The 19,805-nt window shown below is 38.2% G+C and overlaps 1 long non-coding RNA gene across 2 annotated transcripts in view; it reads right to left on the bottom strand.

The window, feature by feature from the left end:
• Positions 1–19,805, bottom strand: part of LOC113601079 (uncharacterized) — a 266,173-nt gene that overhangs the window by 240,399 nt on the left and 5,969 nt on the right. The window contains exon 1 of one of the 2 annotated variants that reach the window (XR_003422217.2): positions 14,048–14,159. The exons of the other annotated variant lie outside the window; for it this stretch is intronic. This is a non-coding gene — a long non-coding RNA (uncharacterized LOC113601079). Of the gene's footprint in view, positions 1–14,047; positions 14,160–19,805 lie in introns of those variants that run through there. 2 annotated transcript variants of the gene reach the window in all.

Below are 19,805 nucleotides of genomic sequence, written 5' to 3'. Positions count from 1 at the left end.
GGTATCTTTCTTGCAATGTCTCAAGAGAAAAGGGAGAATCACATCTTTTTTGGTTAAAATAAGGAATTCAACCCCCCCCAAATACAGGTGATCAGTAATCCTATTCTGTCCAGACAGCTTAATGACTTTCTGGAAATCAAACATCAGGAATATATTAAGGAATTAGCTGCTAAAATTGTAAGTCAATTCTATTTTGTTCCCATGGTTTCATGTGACATTATATTCTCCAGGAGGGGAAACATAATGCTCAAAATGTGCCTGGTTCAGGATGTATCTATGTGTATAGAAATTATAACCCCTTGTTAAGTAAAAACTATATATACATGAATGCTATTCATAAAACCCACTAACTGATATAACCATATGCCCTTTCCTCTGTGCAGTTTTACTAACCAAGTGTGTACTATTTTTAAACTTGTCTGAGGCTTTATGAAAAAATCAGTGAGCTTCTAAATCCATCAAAATCCAATGATAACCCTCCAAGATTTCTTCAGCATCAGATGATTCTGGGGGACAAAAAAAAAAGAGAACATTCTTGATTACTGAAAGAATGAAATCCAACAAATTGGGAGCAATTTGATTCCTAGGAAGACTCTATACCTGAGGACTAATAATCAGTTGTGATATGCTACTTCTTAGAAAAGATACTCTGAGGTTATGCACATCATCTATCTAATCTGCAGAAATTTTCTGAGTCAAGCAGGCCTGAACCAGTGTACTATGGCTTTCTCTGCTTTCTTCCGAGAAGTGTCACGTGGTAAAATATTACTTACAATGGGAAGCCCTGAAGAAAATGTTAACGTTTTACTAAATCTATGGCTGGAGGTTGCTGATATGAATTTATATAAAGGCAAAATAAATTACAGTTGGGGGTCAAAACGTCATGGCTCACTCTTTCATAGAAAGGGAAACTGCAGCCTAAATGAGACAGCGCAGACTAAGAGTTGGACTTGAGCTCTAAACCGCAACCTGGGCCTGTCATGGTCGTAACACCACCCAAGTCATTGTCCTTACGTCCTTTATATGCAATGCCTAGTATGAGAATAATAGTTACTTTGTATTTCAAATGCATGTTATGATGATTCTGTGGAGAAATACCAAGGAAGAAAATGGATGAGAAAACACCTGCACTGACAACAGAAAAAGACTGGCCATGAGAAGGCAAATGAGAATAAAATGTAGCACTAAAGATCTTGAGGAAGAAAGGTAAGAGGAGCAAAATATGGAATAGAGTCAAAACAGAGCAGAAACCAGGATTCCCAAATTATACTAATTATAGATGTGGCGAGAAGGAGGGTTAGAAGCTACTGGGTAGAAAATTTAATGCTGAAAGAGGGAAATGAGGAACAATATAGTCATGAAAAAGGGGGAAAAAACCCTCTTTGGTGCTATCTGGTATCCACTGCTTTCCCAAAAGACCCTGAAGGGGAAAAAGGTCGGTCCTGAGGCACATAATAATCAAAGCATTCCATAGCATATTTACATCCTCATATCTTTATGTGTTACAGCATGTTTACTTCTTTCTTTCATTTGGTAGAAGAGAGCAGACCAGAGAATCTTAAAAAATTTTTTTTGTTATAATTATAAACAGGCAAAGATGCAAACAAGTTAGCAATTGCCCATGTACGGATTAGGTTATGAAACTTTGACTAACAAGACACTGGAAATATTTCCAAGACACATTTTTGCAATGATTCAAATGTCAGGGTTGTATGATGTAAGTTTGGGAAATAGCACACTGATTTATTTTCAAAGATTTATTTGAGGAAAGGAATCAGAAATACAAGCTGCAATTTGTAATAGCACTGTTTAAAAAGCCAAAAATAAAGATTGTTTACATATTGTATTAGAAATGAAAAATCTACTAGAGACAACAGCTTTTTGTGTTCAAAGAGTACTACAGTGTTAGAGTTCACCAAATAACTTCATAAGCTGATATAAAATCAGCATAAAACAATAGGAGCTCAAGAAGAACTGAAATTTTGCATGGCTAAAATAAGCCATCCACATGGATATGTTCTTGATCCTTTAGCCACATAAATCTGGTAAGAAAATAGATGAGTCAGTGTGAGGAATAGCAACTAGCAAGATCAGATAAGTAAATAGCTGGTTGATGGATTCACTTCCAGGTTGACTTCTTTGCTCTATAGATTTATTTACTTGCGATGAAAGGAGATATAATGCGGACCTTCAGGGCAAAGGATCTTCTGGGATGTGTAATTCTATTTGTTTCAAGTAGTGCTTTATGATCACCACACTGGTCACAAATGCCCTCTGCCATCCAAATCACCATAGTGAGAGACTGTGTGCTAACAGAGAGGAAGTACATGTTAATAGAAGTGAAGAGAAGGGAAAAACAGCATATCCCATGGAAATACTCAACACTTCATTCATTCATGTCACTGAAAGGTCCCTTCCCTGTCACCTCATTCAACTTCATAAACTCAGTGCCTAACACTGCTTAGCAGATGAAATCCACCCAAAAAATATTCTTTGAAAAATTAATCGTTCAAATCCACTGCCATTATACTCCCAATAAAGACTGAAAAACTATTGTTATTGGTCCTCTTTACCAATACAATGAAGGGTATACAGCATTTCTGAAGCTAATACACATTCCAGAAGATCCTCTTCCATGAAAGTTCAATTTTTGGTTCTTTTTTCCCTTTTAACAAGACCATTTGTAAGGATCAACATATTTTCATCATGTTTAATTTTTAACATTCTTATAAATATCTTATTATTCTTTCTTAGTTTGGACTGTTTTAACAAAACACTCATAAATAGCAAACATTCATTTCTCATTGTTTTGGAGGCTGGAAATCTAAGATCAAGACATTGGCAAATGCAGTGTCTAGCAAGAGCCAGCTTCTTGATTCATAGATGGCCTTCTTTCTGCTGTGCTACACATGGTGGAAGAGGGGAGAGAGCTCTTTGAGGCATCTTCTATAAGGGCACTAATCCCAATCATGATGGTTCCACCCTCATGACCTAATCACCACCCAAAAGCCCCAAGTCCTCACACCATCACATTGGGGATTAGGTTTCAACATATGAATTGAGGAGGATGCAAATATTCATGCATAGAATTCTGCCATTGACCCCCCCAAAATGCATGTCCTTCTTGAATGCATAATACATTCATTCCATTGGAATAGCCCCCAAAGCCATAACTCATTCCAGCATCAAATCTAAAGTCTAAGTCCAAAGTCGCATCTAAACATCATCTATATCAGATACAGTAAGTCTCACTTACTGTGATTCATCCTGGGACAAACTGATCTTTAGCAGTAAACCTGTGAAATCAAACAAGTTATCTGCTTCTGAAACCTGGTAGAACAGGTGTAGGACAGATACTCCCATTCCAAAAAGGGAGAATTAGGAAATAAGAAAGGAGTGATGTTATTGAGCAAGCCCCAATTCCAAACGGGAAAATTCCAATAGACCTTAGGCTCAAGGACGATGCTCTTTGACTCAATGCTCTGTCCTTTAGACCCACCAGAGAAGGGGTCCTGCCCCTGCAGGTTTGCAGGGCAGGTTGACCCCTGAGGTTCTGGGCAACCCTGTCCCCACAGGTTGGCTGGGAGTCCCCACCTTCGCTCTCTGCTTGGACCCTTCCCAAAGGCTGGTGTACCATGCCCACTTCTCATAAGGTGGTGTCCAGTGCCCAGTGGCTCTGATCTGACTTGCAACCTGTAAAATCTAGGTGTAGGCAGCAAGTACCCATAGCTTGTGTACTCTACAAGCCTTCAGAGACAGCAGCAGGGACACTGCCAAGATTTGCCACTGCACTGCTGGAAGAGGCCACCGGGCCTGCCAGAGCTGTACCTGGGGTGCTGGAGTAGAGCCAGCAATGTTCAGTGGGCAGTGTGTGCTGAGGTGGCCCCTTCTTTGCATTCTTCCATGGTCCCGTATATGAGCTATTTTGTATGCACATGGCTGGCTAATCTCTTTATCACAACTTGTTTGACCACACCCTTTAGTATAGCAGGGTTCCTCATTCTTTACAATTTGGATAAGCTGAGAATTCTCCAAATCTTAAAGTTATGCTATCCTTTTGATTAAAAAATTCCATCTTCAAATCATTTCTCTCTCCTCTGATTTTACTGTCAAGAGGATCCAGGCCTCTGATTCAATACTTTGCCTAAAAATAGCTTCAGCTAAATATCCAATTTCAACATTCACAAGTTCTACCTTCTACAAGACACTAGCACAGGAGCACAATCTAGCCAAATTCATTGCCACTTTATAATGAGGATGGCTCTTCTTCCAATTTCCAATAACATGTTTCTCATTTTTCTTCCTGAGATCTCATCAGAATGGCCCTTATCACCATATTTCTACCAACATTCTGTTCTAGATTACTCAGGTGTTCTCTAAGGAGACTGAGGCTTTCTTTATAGCTCTCCCCTTTCCTTTCTGAGCTCTCACCAGAAGCACCCTCAATGGTCTGTCCAAGGTAATTCAGGCTTTTTCTAGCAGGCACCTCAAAATTCTTCTAGCCACTACCCATTGCCCAGTCCCATAGCTTCATCCATATTTTCAGATATTTGTTAAGCAATACGCCACTTTCTTGGTACCAATTTCCATTTTAGAATTTTGGGAGAACACAAATATCCAGTCCATAGCACACTCATATTTATGATAAAACATGCATAAATCTCTGGTTCTCTCTGGTTATCATCTGTCACCATTGTAAATCTAAAAGAGATGCTTACTTATCACTCTGTACACAGAAGACCTGTAATCAAATCTCATGTCCTTTGGCCAGTCTGGCCTGGATCATCCTAGGTCAAGAACCACCTAGACTGATCTGTAACTACATAGAAGCTTAGGGATAGAGTATTCAATCCTTGGGGTTCAGGGCTTTGTGGTAGATTTATTGCACCAATGGTCTAAATCATCACCTCTTTGCAACCTCTCCCATCAAGAGGAGAAGTCTATTTCCTCATTCCTTAAAACTGGGCTAGCTTTGTGACTCATTCTGGCCAATAAAATGTAATAGCAGTGAATAGTGTACTAGTCCTGAGACTTGACCTTCCTTAACAGGCCATGAGCCTTTACTTGCCCTCACTCTCACTCCTGCACCTTTGCCATGAGAACCTGCCCAGGCAAGCCTCCTGGAGGATAACAGATATGTGGCAGCCCCATGTGTCCAGCACTCCAGCTGATAGATGGACATGTGAATAAGCCCAGTCAAAACAGGGAGAACTGCCCAGCCCGAGCCAAGAGTAGGAAATTGACCCCCAGGCCTGTAAGCTAAATAAATGCTTACTACTTTTATGGTGCATTATTGTGGCCTTAGAAATCTGAAACAGGGTTTCACTTGGGCCTTACTTCAATCACACCTGTACCAGTTTAACGACCTCATTGCTGATCATCCTATACCCCGTCAAGCTTTTAGCTTTGTTTTCACATATAACTTACAATTCTGGTTGAAATATCTGCCAAGTATCTTGTGTTCTCCAGCTGGTCCTTCTGGTCCATTTGAGAATATGATGCTAAATATTGAAGCAGACACTTTGCCATGAGCAGCCTTATGTGCTCAGTGACTTGGCAGATCCCTAACAAACAATAAGCCTGGAATGTCGAAGAATTCTTAGAAACTTATCAACTTGACCAAACATGGGCAAAATCAAATTCATAACAACCAGGAACTAACAAAATAAAACCATGTGTAATTTTTTTAAATAGTTACATAAATCATTCCAGACCTTGACTAAGAACTGTATTTTTGAATTAATAATTGAAATCCTTGTGCTTTAACATCTTAGTGACTTTAACATTTTGTTTTCAGATAATGATGATATTTCAAAAATAAATATTTCAAACATCTTTTGTCAAGAAGTTTCAGAGCTCACCCATAATTCTCTGCCTATTTATTCTATCCAAGGAAAGCATATTTAAAACAAGATGCCTAGCCTTCCCAATGAAAAGCAAGTTAAATCTTTAAATAGAATTCAAGACTATATTCAGAGCATACAGTAGAGCCCTTAAGATACTATGCCCTAAAAGTGACATTTAGACCAGGGAACTGGAAAGAATTGACAGCATTCCCCAAACAAAGATGACTAAATGAAAGAAAAAAATATTGCAATAAAATGAAAGTTCTTCTTTCTGGCAACTTCCAAGACCTCCATTTCAGAAAGCAGGTAGCACATTAGCTTACTGCTGAAATCACTCAACTGATTCTCCCATTATATATTTGTTAAAATAAGAAAAGCTGTCCAATAAGGCAATTTGAGGAAACAGACTGATAATCAACTGGCTCTGGAAAATACTGAAGTAGTATTGTTGGGACCAGAAAGACCGTCTTTTATATTTCATTCTCTCACACTAGCATCCCTTCTCACATCTTTACCCACATGGAATCAGTAGAAGATTGAGCTGACATTAATGTGCTTCATCTACCTGTGTTTGCCCCATGCTTTCTTTTCCATACCATCTGCTCATACTCTTTGGGGAAAGTTTTTAGAGAAAACATTCATGCTGAGGTATAAGTGGCAGATATGTCTGAATTGATAACTTTTCTTAAATACCTTTGCATTTTTTTAAATTTTTTAAAATGTTTATTTATTTTTGAGAGAGAGAGAGAGAAAGAGAGTGAGCAGGGGAGGGGCAGAGAGAGAGGGAGGCACAGAATCTGAGACAGGCTCCAGGCTCTGAGCTGTCAGCATAGAGCCCAAACGGGGCTTGAACTCATGAACCATGAGAATATGACCTGAGCCGAAGTCAGACGCTTAACCGACTGAGCCACCCAGGTGTCCCTGCATTTTCATTTTTTAAATGGAACCTCTGATTTTGGCTTTTCAGATATCCATGAATCACTAGAGTACACAAAATTCACATACTTGGAAGTTTACTATTTCATTATATTTACTCCCCCCTCCCCCCTCCAAAAAAAACAAAAAACAAAAAAACAAAAAACTGGCTTTGAATGATCCCAGTACAATCACAGGCCTTGTGAGTTTAGTTTGGATGGAACTGCCACAGAAAGATGCATCTTGGAAAGTGATGTACATCTGTCAGAAAGTCATGAGAAATTACCATTCTTTATTATCTTGTCTTTTAGTTTTTCTTCCATGTCATTGATTTCTTCCAAATCTACTACACAGTCCTTCATTCTGATACATTAAGTTATTCTGGGTGTTCAAGTTCTTTAATCCTTGACCACAACAAACATCCCAAGTTCCCAGCCTCATTGTCAACTACTTCCTTGTATGATGTCACTGCTTCAACCAATGTATTTGTACCCTTGACCATAAGCATTCCCCCCTTTTTTTTGTTACCCATGCCCCTAATGCATGATAGGGAGAGATCTTCCTCTCTATTGACCTGCCTTCTTTTCTTTCTACACAGTAAAGATCTCACCTCTTTCTTTGAATTGAAGGCAACTGAAATCTTAGTACTTTTACTGTCTGAATGTGCATTTTACATTTCTAGTTAACATTGATATTTTAAAAATGAAGTTCTCAAGCTAAGTATGTTTTTATTCAAGAAGTTTTAAAACAGCCCATAACTATCTGACTGCTTACCTATTCTAGCCCAGAAAACACATTCAAAATGAGGTAGAGTTCCTACTGAAAAGTGACATTATTCTGGACCAAGCCTATCTGATCTGTCCCTTCTCTGAATTCCTATAGTAATTATTATAATAAAATTAGTTTGACTTATATATTGACTGTCTTTGACATCTTCTCTATACTCTCTTAAGCAATTATTTAAATTTTATTTAGATACAGTATTTAAATCCCATTTACTCAATTACCTCAAGAATTTTTGGACAGCAGAAACTATGATTAATTTAGTGTTAGCCGCATAGGGAGATATTCACCTAGTAGACAAATTATAAATATTAGCCAGTTTCACTGTTTTTTAAAGTAGCCAAAGAATTTTTCTATGTGTAACCAAAATAGTATTTATGTATTATATCATTTAAAAGAAACTTCAGGAGCATAAGAATTATAAGCCATCACAGCTCTATTCATTCTAAAGTTAAAATTTTTCCTAAATTTACGGTTCATGCCTTTTTCATTAAATTGTTTTTAACAAATTCCTAGTGTAAATCTCCTTCAATTTAAATAAATTTTACTTCAACATTGCTAGCAAATGTTAATAACAAACAATTTTTCAACTACTATGCAATAATTATTTCTGAAATTTAATCTCTGTGAGCTCTTGCAGTTTATTAACTGAAAATTTAGCTACAGAAAAATGATTCAACATGTTTCCAACAGCCAAAAATTAACAATTTTTCTCCAACTTAAAATGAGAAAAGTCCTCTTCTGCAAGGAAATCTACTAGCCCAAATCTCATTATCAGTAATAAGAGACATTCACTTTGAAGTTATGGATCACTTTTTAGAAACTGCAATTATTGCCATAGAAAGTTAAGTAAAAATAACAACATCAATAAATGGACTTATTGTTCAACGATAATGTCAAATCAATCAAAATTAAAAGCAATCTGGGTGTAATGAAAGAAAAATAGCCAAATGATTTCAAACAACTATTATTTTTCTCTTGGATAATGTGAGTTATAATGTATTATCTCTAAATTTAGACCATTTTTTCTTCTGATTTGTCTCATACTACTATTAACAGTATTTTCCACACCATGATGTTTTTTAATTACTTAGAGAAAATAAAAACTATACCTAGTTGGGAAGAAATTAATATCATTATGGAATCCCTAGTAAGTCAAAGCTAAGCTAAGCTCTGAATTCTGGCTTAACTTAATATTTTCCCAAATCCTTTTTTCATGATTATGTTTTAGAATACCCCTTAGAGCAGTGAATCAATTTGCCCAAAGATAGGTTAGCCTCTCCAGAAGACAACAACATATGAGGGGCTCAAGGTTTGTTGTTTTTCTGACAGACTAGGCTCCCACCTGAAGTGGTAGTCAGATCAACTGCAGCGAGGAGAGTTTCGTGTCATTGGGTCCATGCTTGACCTCAAGCTCTGTTATTATAACCACTTCCTAATGAACCCATTAAATAAGCACCGGGTTGGGTGAGAAAAGATGTGATTGACATCAACAGAGTAATCTTCTCTAACTGATTACGGAGAGACTTCTCCACAGAAGGGCCCTTCTGGTGAGTTTTCACCCAGGGCACAAGTGTTCTCATACTTTGAACCCAGAGCAAGGCCCATCCATAATTCTCTTCCCCAAGCTCATCTGTCACCAGTCGTCTTGCTTTTTCTTTCTAAATCCCTGACTGGTCAATGTAGTCATCAGGTACTCTATGTGAACTGGTGGTGACTGGTTGTTCTCTCACCAAGAGACTTTTGGTCTCAATGCTGCCAGTCAGATGGGCTGTACAGTAAACTAGTCCTCTGCCAACTGGTGCCAGCAATTTATTTGTCCTCTTTAAAGAAGACTCAAATTTTCCTTCTCCCAGGGTCAGTTGTTCATAGAAACAGCCCTTTAAAGCCACTCTAGAGGGTCATAAGCAGAGCCTTTCGAGTAGGTACACTAGGGATCAGCTACTCACTCATGCAACTTTTTTGTGCCTTCAGAATCTGATAAAGCTGGATTTTATACTTACCACTTCAACTTGTTGATGGAGAACTCTTCAGCACACCTGACTTAATGCTTGGAGAACAACATAGCAACTGTTCATTTTAGGAGCTCAGGTTGCTGGCACCTGCCTGCAATATCTACCTTAGACCAGTAACAAGCTAAGGATAGTTAGCTGAAGAAGACAGAGCTTTGCGATAAAACCTTAGTGGCTTCTACTGTAGTTCTCTTATTTGGACTTTATGTGCTTTATATAACACATCAGTCTGCCAAAGATATCACAAGCCCCATCAGATCTGTTGCTTCCTAAGAGCCAAGGGGGAGAACTGCTTGTACTACAGCCTAGATCTTCTGGAATGCCTTCTCTTGCTCTGGCCCCACTATTTGTAACCAATTTTGTAAGCAGTTCGCTAGATAAACATGTCAGAGCCACATATCCACATGTGTTATATATTAATCCAAAACCCGAATAAGTCCACAAAACTTTGCATCTCTTCTTTATTAGTATAGGATAAAGAGGACCCATAGAAGACTTTCACTGTGAAGGAGATATGTCAACAAACTCCACAACATTGGACCCCCAGAAATTTTAACTAGCAGATCTCTGAATTTTATGTGATATATCCTTCATTCTCTTTCAAGTGCACGTATTACTAAAACATTTATTTTACTACTACTACTACTACATGGCCCTAGCAGCATGATTGATATACTATACCAGCATTCTAGCCTAAAAGATGATAGGATAATAAAAATACACCTGATGATACCTTAAGGGATAATAAGGTAATAAAGATCCCTGAGGACTAAATTCTGGCATGGAGCTAGAGAATTGACAAAGATAAAGGTAAAGGCTTGAATTTATCTCTTCCAAATGAAAGCAAATTTCTTCTTGTGGGTTCTGCTTATTGGAGTTAGAGGCCAAAAAAAAAAAAATGCTATACTGATAGGAACAGAGAAAGCCAACTTCTAGATATGTGGTGATTTTTGTTCCACTAAAGAGAACCATATGAAATAGCTGCTGAATGGAGTCATGAGATACTTGTAAATACTACAATTCATTATCATTCCTAAGATCTGCCTACCTGTCTTCTATAAAGACCAAACAGGTAAGTTTAATGGAGATACCTTAGAAATCATCATTGCTGTGGCCAAGTTCTTGGTGGTGACTCTCACTTCTGAAAATCTGCCAGTGATGTGGCATTGCTTTTGACTTAACATCTTGTTAGGGGGTATGTTCTGCAGGACTCCACTATGCCGTTGCCACTATTGTGGTCTTAACACCATGTGTCAGGGAAAGATTGGGGAACCTGCTACTTTCTGAATATATCTCACCAAACTATACACACAGGAACTAAGGAAGTAATCATAGTATAGGCTTGGGGACTCATTGAAACCAACACAAAATGATCTTCGAACAAAATATTACTTATCCTCTGACATCCACCTGGCCAGTAAATCATAATGACAATTTGGTTCCCAGGGATTGGTCTTAGGTCCAATCTATGCCCAATGACTTTGCAAAGTCTTGGATATTTCACCTTCTTCAGTGCATAGTAGCCACAAATCTTTTTGTGGAAGGCTAGAAGGAAGATTTAAATAAGTATTGTAATATTGATACAATATGTTGTTCCAAGGGTACTTATCTCTTATATTCAGTAAGTTCTGGCTCTGTGATGTCACTCAACGGCTCAATGTAATGTGATGTGATGTGATGTGATGTGGCTCAAGGCTGAAAGCCATGCTTCTACTCAGCAAACCTAGGGTTTTATATTGTTTTCAGAGATTTCAGTAGGATTTCAGTGCCCTAACCATCTATTTTGGTCCCAGGACTACATGATCACTTAGCCAACGCCCAAAGATCACTGTAGGCCTGACCAGCTAATAGAGTAACTATATTCACCTTGCCTCTAGCATATAAGCAATGTTGTTTGGCCTCTATCCTGTTGGAATCCCAACATCTGTGCTCAGGGAGCACAGGGAGCCCATTCTAATGGTAATGTCAAATACGCATACCCCCCAGGTATATATCACCAGAGAATATAATCCACAGTGCTTTTCAAAGATTCCTGTGCTCTTCTCACTAATTTATATCTAAAACTGAATGAAGGTAATGTCTTCTGGCCCTCTTGGGATGAGTGAACATAAATTGCTATAACATTCTTATCTCTTTATGATTTTGGATTCCTTCTCCTATGTTATGCAAACAAACTTCTGTTATCTCAACTTTATTTAGCATAGACAAGCCCTAAGTCCATTTAAAAAATAATTTTTTCTGATATAAAATTCTTATCCTGAAAAACTGTCAACTAGTATAAGGATGGAATACAAAATTCATTAGATATGTAAGTATCAACAGTTTACCTCCATGAACCCACATTTAGAAAATTACCGGAAAATAGCTCTACCAAAAGAAAATACAAACACATGTGGTGCAGAAAACAGAAGATCAACACCAGAAAGAGGCAAAGAAAATATTTAGGATAACGGCGGAGGTACAGATGAGAGGAGAATCGTTGTGTACCAGGCACAGAGGGCAGCTTGCCAGGATTTAAGCAGTTCAGCAAGCACCAGGAGAGATTTCTTCAAAAATGTGAACATGTCACTTAGACCATTGATAGATATTTGGGACTTAAATTAGGAATAAGTATAAATAAAACCAAATCAAAAAGGTTAATAAGATGTTTAATAACTCCTCCTGGGAAGAAAAAATAACTATGATATATCGTAAGTCTCATCACCTGTAATTAGTGTTTACATAGTCATAATAATATAAATCCTGAATACTGATCTCACTAAAATTGTAATGTAACTATAATAACAGTAAGGTAACATAGGAAGAGAGAGAGAATTGAGAATAATGAAGGACTGTAAAGGCAAACTTCATTCCCTTCCATACCACTAGTTAATACTTATAGTTAATACCAATAGTTAATCACAAGGTTAATAGGTCACAAAATAAGAATTTTCAAGGGACTGGGCAGTAACAGAGTTGAAAGTGACCATGCGCAGGGATGCCTGGGTGGCTCAGTCAGTTTAGCATCAGGCTTAGGCTCAGGTCATGATCTCTCACGGTCCATGAGTTCGAGCCCCACGTCGGGCTCTGTGCTGACAGCTCAGAGCCTGGAGCCTGCTTCAGATCCTGTGTCTCCTCTCTCTTCACCTCCCCCACTCACTTTCTCTCTCTCTCTCTCTCTCTCTCAAACATAAATAAACATAAAAATTTTAAAAAGAAAGTGGCCATGTGCAGCAGGAGAATAAGCAAAAGTGGTAGAGGACCGTTGTATGCCACAAGCAAATCTTATACGGTATTTTGGATATTTCAATCATGGGCCTGAATAAACTTGATACAAGTAAATTCTCCTTTGCTTAAGGGGAAAATTATCATAAATAGGTATAATATAGGTATCTAAAATAATTTACTGAGTGCCAGGCAAATTTCATCACATCTAATCTTTACAAATGCTGTATGAGATAGACATAACTTCTGTGTTACAAATGAGAAAACTGGGATTCAGAAAGATTAAGTAACCTGCCGCATGGTTCCCATTCAGTTAGTACCAAACCCAGGAATCACACAGGGAGCCATCAGGTGCCAAAGTCCTTGTTCGTTCTATTAAAGATGTACTACCCTCAGTAAAATATCTTTATGGAAGGGCTAAAGAAGTCTTGGGCTGGGCCTGTAATGAATGGACTCTAAATGCTTTGCAAGAAAAAGAAGTACATCCCTAGCTGGCGGAACAATGCAGCATGTGCTGAGGAAGGCTAAGAACAATCGGCCTAATTGTAATAAGGTCACGTTATAGAAAAAGAGGACTGATGTTTGTTAGCTTTAATGTGGAGAAGGCATTCATTCCAAAGGATTTTTCTCATTACTATCAGGGGGAATGAAGAACACTTTGGCCATTATGCTACTTCCTTTATTTATAACATTAGATTTTTCTGACAGAGAGACAAACAACGCATCCATCTGGAAAAGTCTCATGTCATAAGAACAGATGTTTAAATGACCCACACAAGAAGAAAAGTAAATACAGAATAAAATCTCTTGCCAAAGCAAATTATTATAACAGGAGCATCAATCTCTCTTGCACAGCCAGGAGACTGCTTAACTAGGTTACAGGCATGGACAGAGGCCTCTTGTGCCAAAGTGAGCCTACTTCCATCCAGTAGATCCATCTTTAAAACAAAACCCCAAGTAAAAACAAACACTTCTATCTTCTTCTATGGAAATTCTAACCTAACAGTAACCTAAAATTGTTCAGAAAAGCAACTGATTGAATCTTGATCAAAACATTCTTGTCAGGTTTATCCTGAGGTTTATGAAATAATACAACTATTTGAGATCTTTCCAATAAACACTTATAGTCTAAGAACTCTTTAAAAGGCCATTTCCCAAGTCTCTTTGACCTTCTTTGGATTCTGTGACATCATCTTCATGAATAGGAACGTTATATAATTGTGGGCTTAGGCTGAATTGTTTCGGGTAATGTTCTCTATGGACATCCATTATGAAAACAGTACTTACATTTGTTCGTATAATTATCACATAAAGGATTCAGCTGTTAACATGGTGGTGTCAAAGCAGATTGCAGGGATGGGAAAGAGCTGCAGATGTCCCGCCAGTTCTTCTAAGTACTATTATAATAAAAATTGAATGACTTGGATAGTTAGGTTAATAACATACTAAGAAAAAACATCTGACTTTTAAAAGTAGTTTGAAGTTATATTGCACTTTCCTGCAATACTGTGATAATCTAACAAAGACTCTGTCTTATATTCTCAGATCCTGACTTGGCATGCTGAATGAGAACATATTACTCAAAGGTTTTGCCTATGGCCACGTTTTAAAGAAGGTAATTATGATTTCAGGTATTTGAGCAGAAAAGAGGTTCAGCTGTTTACACACTGGGTACAATAGGTGAGCTGTTACCTAGGTTTGAAATCAAAATCTCAAATAGAAAAGAAAATTATATAGGCTAGCTTTAAAAAATCATAATTCTATCAAAGTACATGTGGAATTGTAACTTATCCTAAAACACCTACATTATAGATGCATATTTGTAAATCATCTGTTTCCTATAAAAATTTTTTAATGTTTATTTGTTTTTGAGAGAAAGAGAGAGTGCGAGCAGGGGAGGGGCAGACAGAGAGGGAGACACAGAATCTGAAGCAGACTCCAGGCTCTGAGCTGTCAGCACAGCTTGAACCCATGAACCATGAGATCATGACCTGAGCTGAAGTCAGACGCTCAACCTACTGAGCCATCCAGGTGCCCCTGTTTCCTATAAAGGCCTCTTAGGTCTGAACTCCTGCTTTTCTGCAACCCTGTTTATCCCACAATTTCTCTAATGTGCTGTGGAGACTAGATTCTGAATGCCAGTGCCACTCAAAGCTTCAGCAGAAATGAAAACTAAATGTGCCCTAAGAGATCTTTTGCAGCCCTGTCATAGAACTGGGTCAAGAACTCACACCCTCCCTTTCACTATTTCAGGGATCAAAACAAATCACTTGAGAATGGTGGGCGGAATCTTGTATTCATGTCTCCAGGCTGACAAAATCACCTCTGACTCATATGGAGGTTCAGGGCTAAATTTTTAATTCTCCACACCCATACATGCATAACTCTCATTGGTTTCCCCAGAGATTGTATTAGTCAGGCTCTTTGAGATGGCAAGGAACAGAGATATGGCAAGTTTACTCTGACTGATATGAGTTTTTGGAAGAAAACACCCAGAAGTAGGTAAGCAAAGAAAACTCTCTCTGCAGCGGTCGGATGGACTTCTCTCTGGGTCTCTTCAAGGTTCTAAACATACCACCTGATTAATGTATGTCAAAGTCCTTTGAAAGAAATGATCCAATTGGGTCAGTTAGGCAGAACACATTGGAGAACATCCCTAGAAGACAGAGTTTTCAGTCCAGGCCACCTTCTAGATCACCAACTTTCCAGGTGCCCAGCCTGTGGCTAGCTGCCATTTGGCAGTCAATAAGGAACAAACTGGTGGCCATGTTGCTGAAAAGGGACTGTGGATACTGAGATACTCAGAGTGACTTGGAATCCAAAGCAGTTTGAAGCTGGTCTCTGTTTTCAGATTGTCTGAACTGAATCCTGAATTTACTATATCCAAGCCCACACAGCCCCTGGAAGTTATTTGATCTCCCTAAGCCTTGGTTTCCTTATCTATAAAATAAGTAGAATAGTATTATGTATCTCATAGCAGATACTACAATTAAATGACATAATCCATGTAAAGGATCTATCAGAGAGATCAGATAGAATAATTGTTTAGAAAAAGCCATTAAATCGTGCATAACTATTAATCATTTGAATATCCATTTGCATACCACTAAAAATCTCAAGGGCCATGCACATGAAAGCCTCAAAACCCTGCCATGAATCTTTTCATAATGTGAAAATATTGTCCTGTTTGAGTGGTTCTATTTTTCCATTCTATATGGAATTTCTGTATATCGCATTCGTAGAAAATGGGGGCATATTACAGTAAGTCTAGATGGTTCATGAATTTATAAACAAGTGTATTTTTTGAAGTAGCATAAAACAAACCTAGCTAAGGTATATCGATACCTTGTTCTTGACATACAAAATCGTATCTACATGTACCATTGTAGTTTAAGGACTCTTTCCTTTGAGGAAACAGAAATAATATGAAGCCTTTTATAATAAGCCTCAGTGCCCATGAGAAAGGCTATTCAACTTCTGCCCTCACACAGTGTGACAGGTGTATGCAACAAAATGGACACACATGGCCTTCGTTTCAGTCTAATCTAGGCATTAATTCCTACCTATTAACTCTACTATGACTTTGGGGAAATTAGTCAATCTCTCAGAGTCTCAATTTCTTCAGACCAATTAAATCATAATCTTGGGCGTGAGGTCCAGGCACCATATTTTTAAACTCCCAGCACTTCTGATGTGAAGACAAGTTGGGTTTGTTGTTGTTATTGTTGTTGTTGTTTTATTTTGTTTTGTTTTGTTTAGTGGAGTCCAACGCGGGGCTTGAACTCACAACTCTGAGATCAAGACCTGAGCTGAGATCAAGAGTCAGATGCTTAACCAACTGAGTCACCCAGGTGCCCTTGTGAAGTTAAGTTTAAAAGCCCACATTCTAAAACTAGTGGTTCTCAAAATACAGCGTGCACCACAGCCCAGCTGCTAAGCCCCACCTCCAGAGTTTCTGACTCTGTAGATCGAAAATGGGGCATGGAATTTGTATTTCCAACAGGGTCCAGGTAATGGTGATACCGCTAGTGCAGGGACCATGCTTTGCAAACCACTTCCATGAATTTACCTGCTTGTTCCCATTGCATGGTATCTGTGAATCATTCCTGTGAATGCCCAGCAACATCTCACTTCAGGTAAACTTCCCCCTCTCCTAGTTTTTCTTTTTCATTCCCATTCCCCACCAACCATTGACAGTATTAATGTTCTTTGTCTATGACCATTAGATACTCTTTATAATTATTTTTAACCAAAGCTCCAAAACCAGAATGTTATACAGGATTTGTTTATATGTCCATTGTTTTTCCCAGTCTCTAAATTGCCCCGAGGGCAAAAACATGCTCTATTCGTTTGAGTATTGCCAGCTTTGAACAAAATGCCTGGCACATAATAGGAGCATAATAAATGTTTTGTTGAAGGCAAATAGCCCATGAGCCAAAAATACCTGTCTAACACCTAGTATTGGGCCTATTTATCTGAAAAAGATGAACTTGAATCAATGAGGATGTGAACCTCGTCAACACTTACCAGGACATTTCGGCTCTTTTAGCAAATGTAAACAGTGTTTACTTGGTAAGAAGAAGCGCATGTTTTTATAGCCTATTCTTGCTAACATTTTTTCACACCTCTGCTCCTTAGTCTGACCAGTTTCCTCTCTATCAGCCTACACATGCTAAGCTCACTACCCACACACCCCCAGCACTTACCGCACTGTGATAAAAACATACCCAATTTTCAAAACAGAGGTTTCTTACTTTTTAAACAATATTAAAATAGAAAAGATCAACCTGAAGCTTGGCCCCTTTCAGATCTGCAGTCCAAGTAAGTAAACAGGATGAAAACTACAACAGAAACGTTTGAATTAGCCCCAGTGCTTCCCAACATCTCTAGAGTATGTCTATTAATAAGGTAGAGACCAAGACTGTGCCTGTTATCCTTTAACCTCAGGGTCTGTTTATAATATGTTATTCATTAAACAGCTAATTCTTTACCAGGAGGCCAAATGCTAGCTATCTTTGCCATGATATGGTGTCCTAAGTCCTGCTGCTGCTTGTTCTGCCATTCCTTTAGGGACATGATTAAAAGTGAGCTCGAGGAACAAAAGCACTCATTAAAAAAAAAAAAAAAAAGAACAGAAGAAGCAGGAGATGAAGAAGAAGGAGAAGGAGAGAAGAAGAAGAAGAAGAAGAAGAAGAAGAAGAAGAAGAAGCAGCAGCAGCAGCAGTGGAGGAGGAGGAGGAGGAAGAGGAAGAAAAAGAAGGAGGAGAAGGAGAAGGAGAAGGAGAAGGAGAAGGAGAAGGAGAAGGAGAAGGAAACTGTAACACTAAGTGTGCCGAGGTGTAGTGAAAGCTCTGGAAACAACCTTTACTAAAACAGAGTCTTGGTCATTGGGTCCCAAAGGCCTATGGGGGAAGATTGCTTTGATTTTTTCTTGTAGTTGTTTTGTTTTGTTTTGTTTTGTTTTGGTGGGGGGAGGGATTGTTATCATCATCTCATCTTCATCATCATCACTAACATTATTGGGGTGGGCAGGGCGGATGAAAGGCCAGAACTGGCTGGAGGAAAATGCTGGGATCTTTTACTCCAGAATACAAGAAAATCAGAAAAATGTCAGAAATGAGAAAGTGCGTGAAATGAAATGCTAGGAAAACCAACCAACACAAAAACCTGTTAGCACAGTGCCCTAGTCTTCAGGACAAGAATTAAAGAAGACTCCCCTTCTTTTTAAATGTAAGGAGAGAACATGAGTTTGCCTACTTAATGCGACTGTTTCGAAACTCTGCCTATTAAAGTTTCCTAGAAGAGTTATACGTTCATTAATCTCTTAGTATTTTACCATCTTCTTAATGAATCATATCTCTGAATCCCCAGCATGTTCACCTAATCCCAACAATTCCCCCATCTGTAGCTTCAGTCACTTGACCAATATTTTCTGTATGTGTACTGTGTTTAAAACTCTACACTGATTAAAGAAACACACTCTCATACACACACACAAAATGGATTCAATCTCTGTCCTCACATAGCTTTTAGGCTCCAGAAAACCTGATTTTAAAAAACATTTTAAAAACATGGAACACCTAGATGGCTCAGTCGGTTAAACATCAGACTCTTGATCTCGGCTCATGGGGTTCATGAGTTTAAGCCCTGCATAAGGCTCCATGCTGACAGCACAGAGCCTGCTTGAGATTCTCTCTCTCCCTCTCTCTCTGCCCCTTCCCCACTCAACGCGTGCGTGCTCTTTCTTTCCCTAAAAATAAATAAATATTTATAAAAAACATTTCAAAAATAAATAAAATAAAAAATTTTGAAAACATTTTTAAAGATTAGAGCATCTATATCATAAAGACTTTCAGAATCAAGGTAAAAACAGACAACAGAGACTAAGCAAGTCTCTAAATTATGGCCTCTGGATACTGAGAGAATAGCAGAGATGCAGAAAGACAGTTCCTGTGTCGTAAGTAAATACTGCTTCACAAGGAAGCATTCCTGATTCGTCATCCTCGCCCCCATATAATCTCCTTTGAAAGGAAGTTACTAACATTAGTGAAGCCAGTAGGAACAAAAACTTAAACCTTACTACTTTAGAGTCATAAAGAAACTTATGGGGAGTATATTGACCTATGTTTCTTTGTTTTTATAATATGAATCAGGATATAAAATTGGAGAATTATTGCTAAGAAATTTTTAAGAATATGGCATTTATACTTCATTGTATTGTAGAAAACAGGAATAATTTCCCCCGTCCCATAAAACAATTACTGTCCCCTTTTTAAGCATAAGTTTGATCAATACAAAGTACGGTATCATCACTGATTGTGAATCTCTATCATAAAAACGTGTTGCTATAGAAGCAGTTGTCTGCTCATCAGAAATTATCTGCCATGTGGCTCTTGGTAGAGATGTGTTCTTCTCTTAAACCATTTAATTCACTTCCATTCGCCTCCGAAAATGGGTTCTGCAAATTTTGGTTTTATTTTCAGGGAATACATGCCTAACCTTGAATATCACACTATATACCTTGAGTCCAGAAAAAAAGTTTAAT

Source organism: Acinonyx jubatus, chromosome A1 (assembly GCF_027475565.1).
Source record: "Acinonyx jubatus isolate Ajub_Pintada_27869175 chromosome A1, VMU_Ajub_asm_v1.0, whole genome shotgun sequence".
Taxonomy (NCBI): Eukaryota; Metazoa; Chordata; class Mammalia; order Carnivora; family Felidae; genus Acinonyx; species Acinonyx jubatus.
The sequence above is the reverse complement of the archived record's forward strand: the minus strand, read 5'-3'. Positions and strand labels throughout refer to the sequence as shown.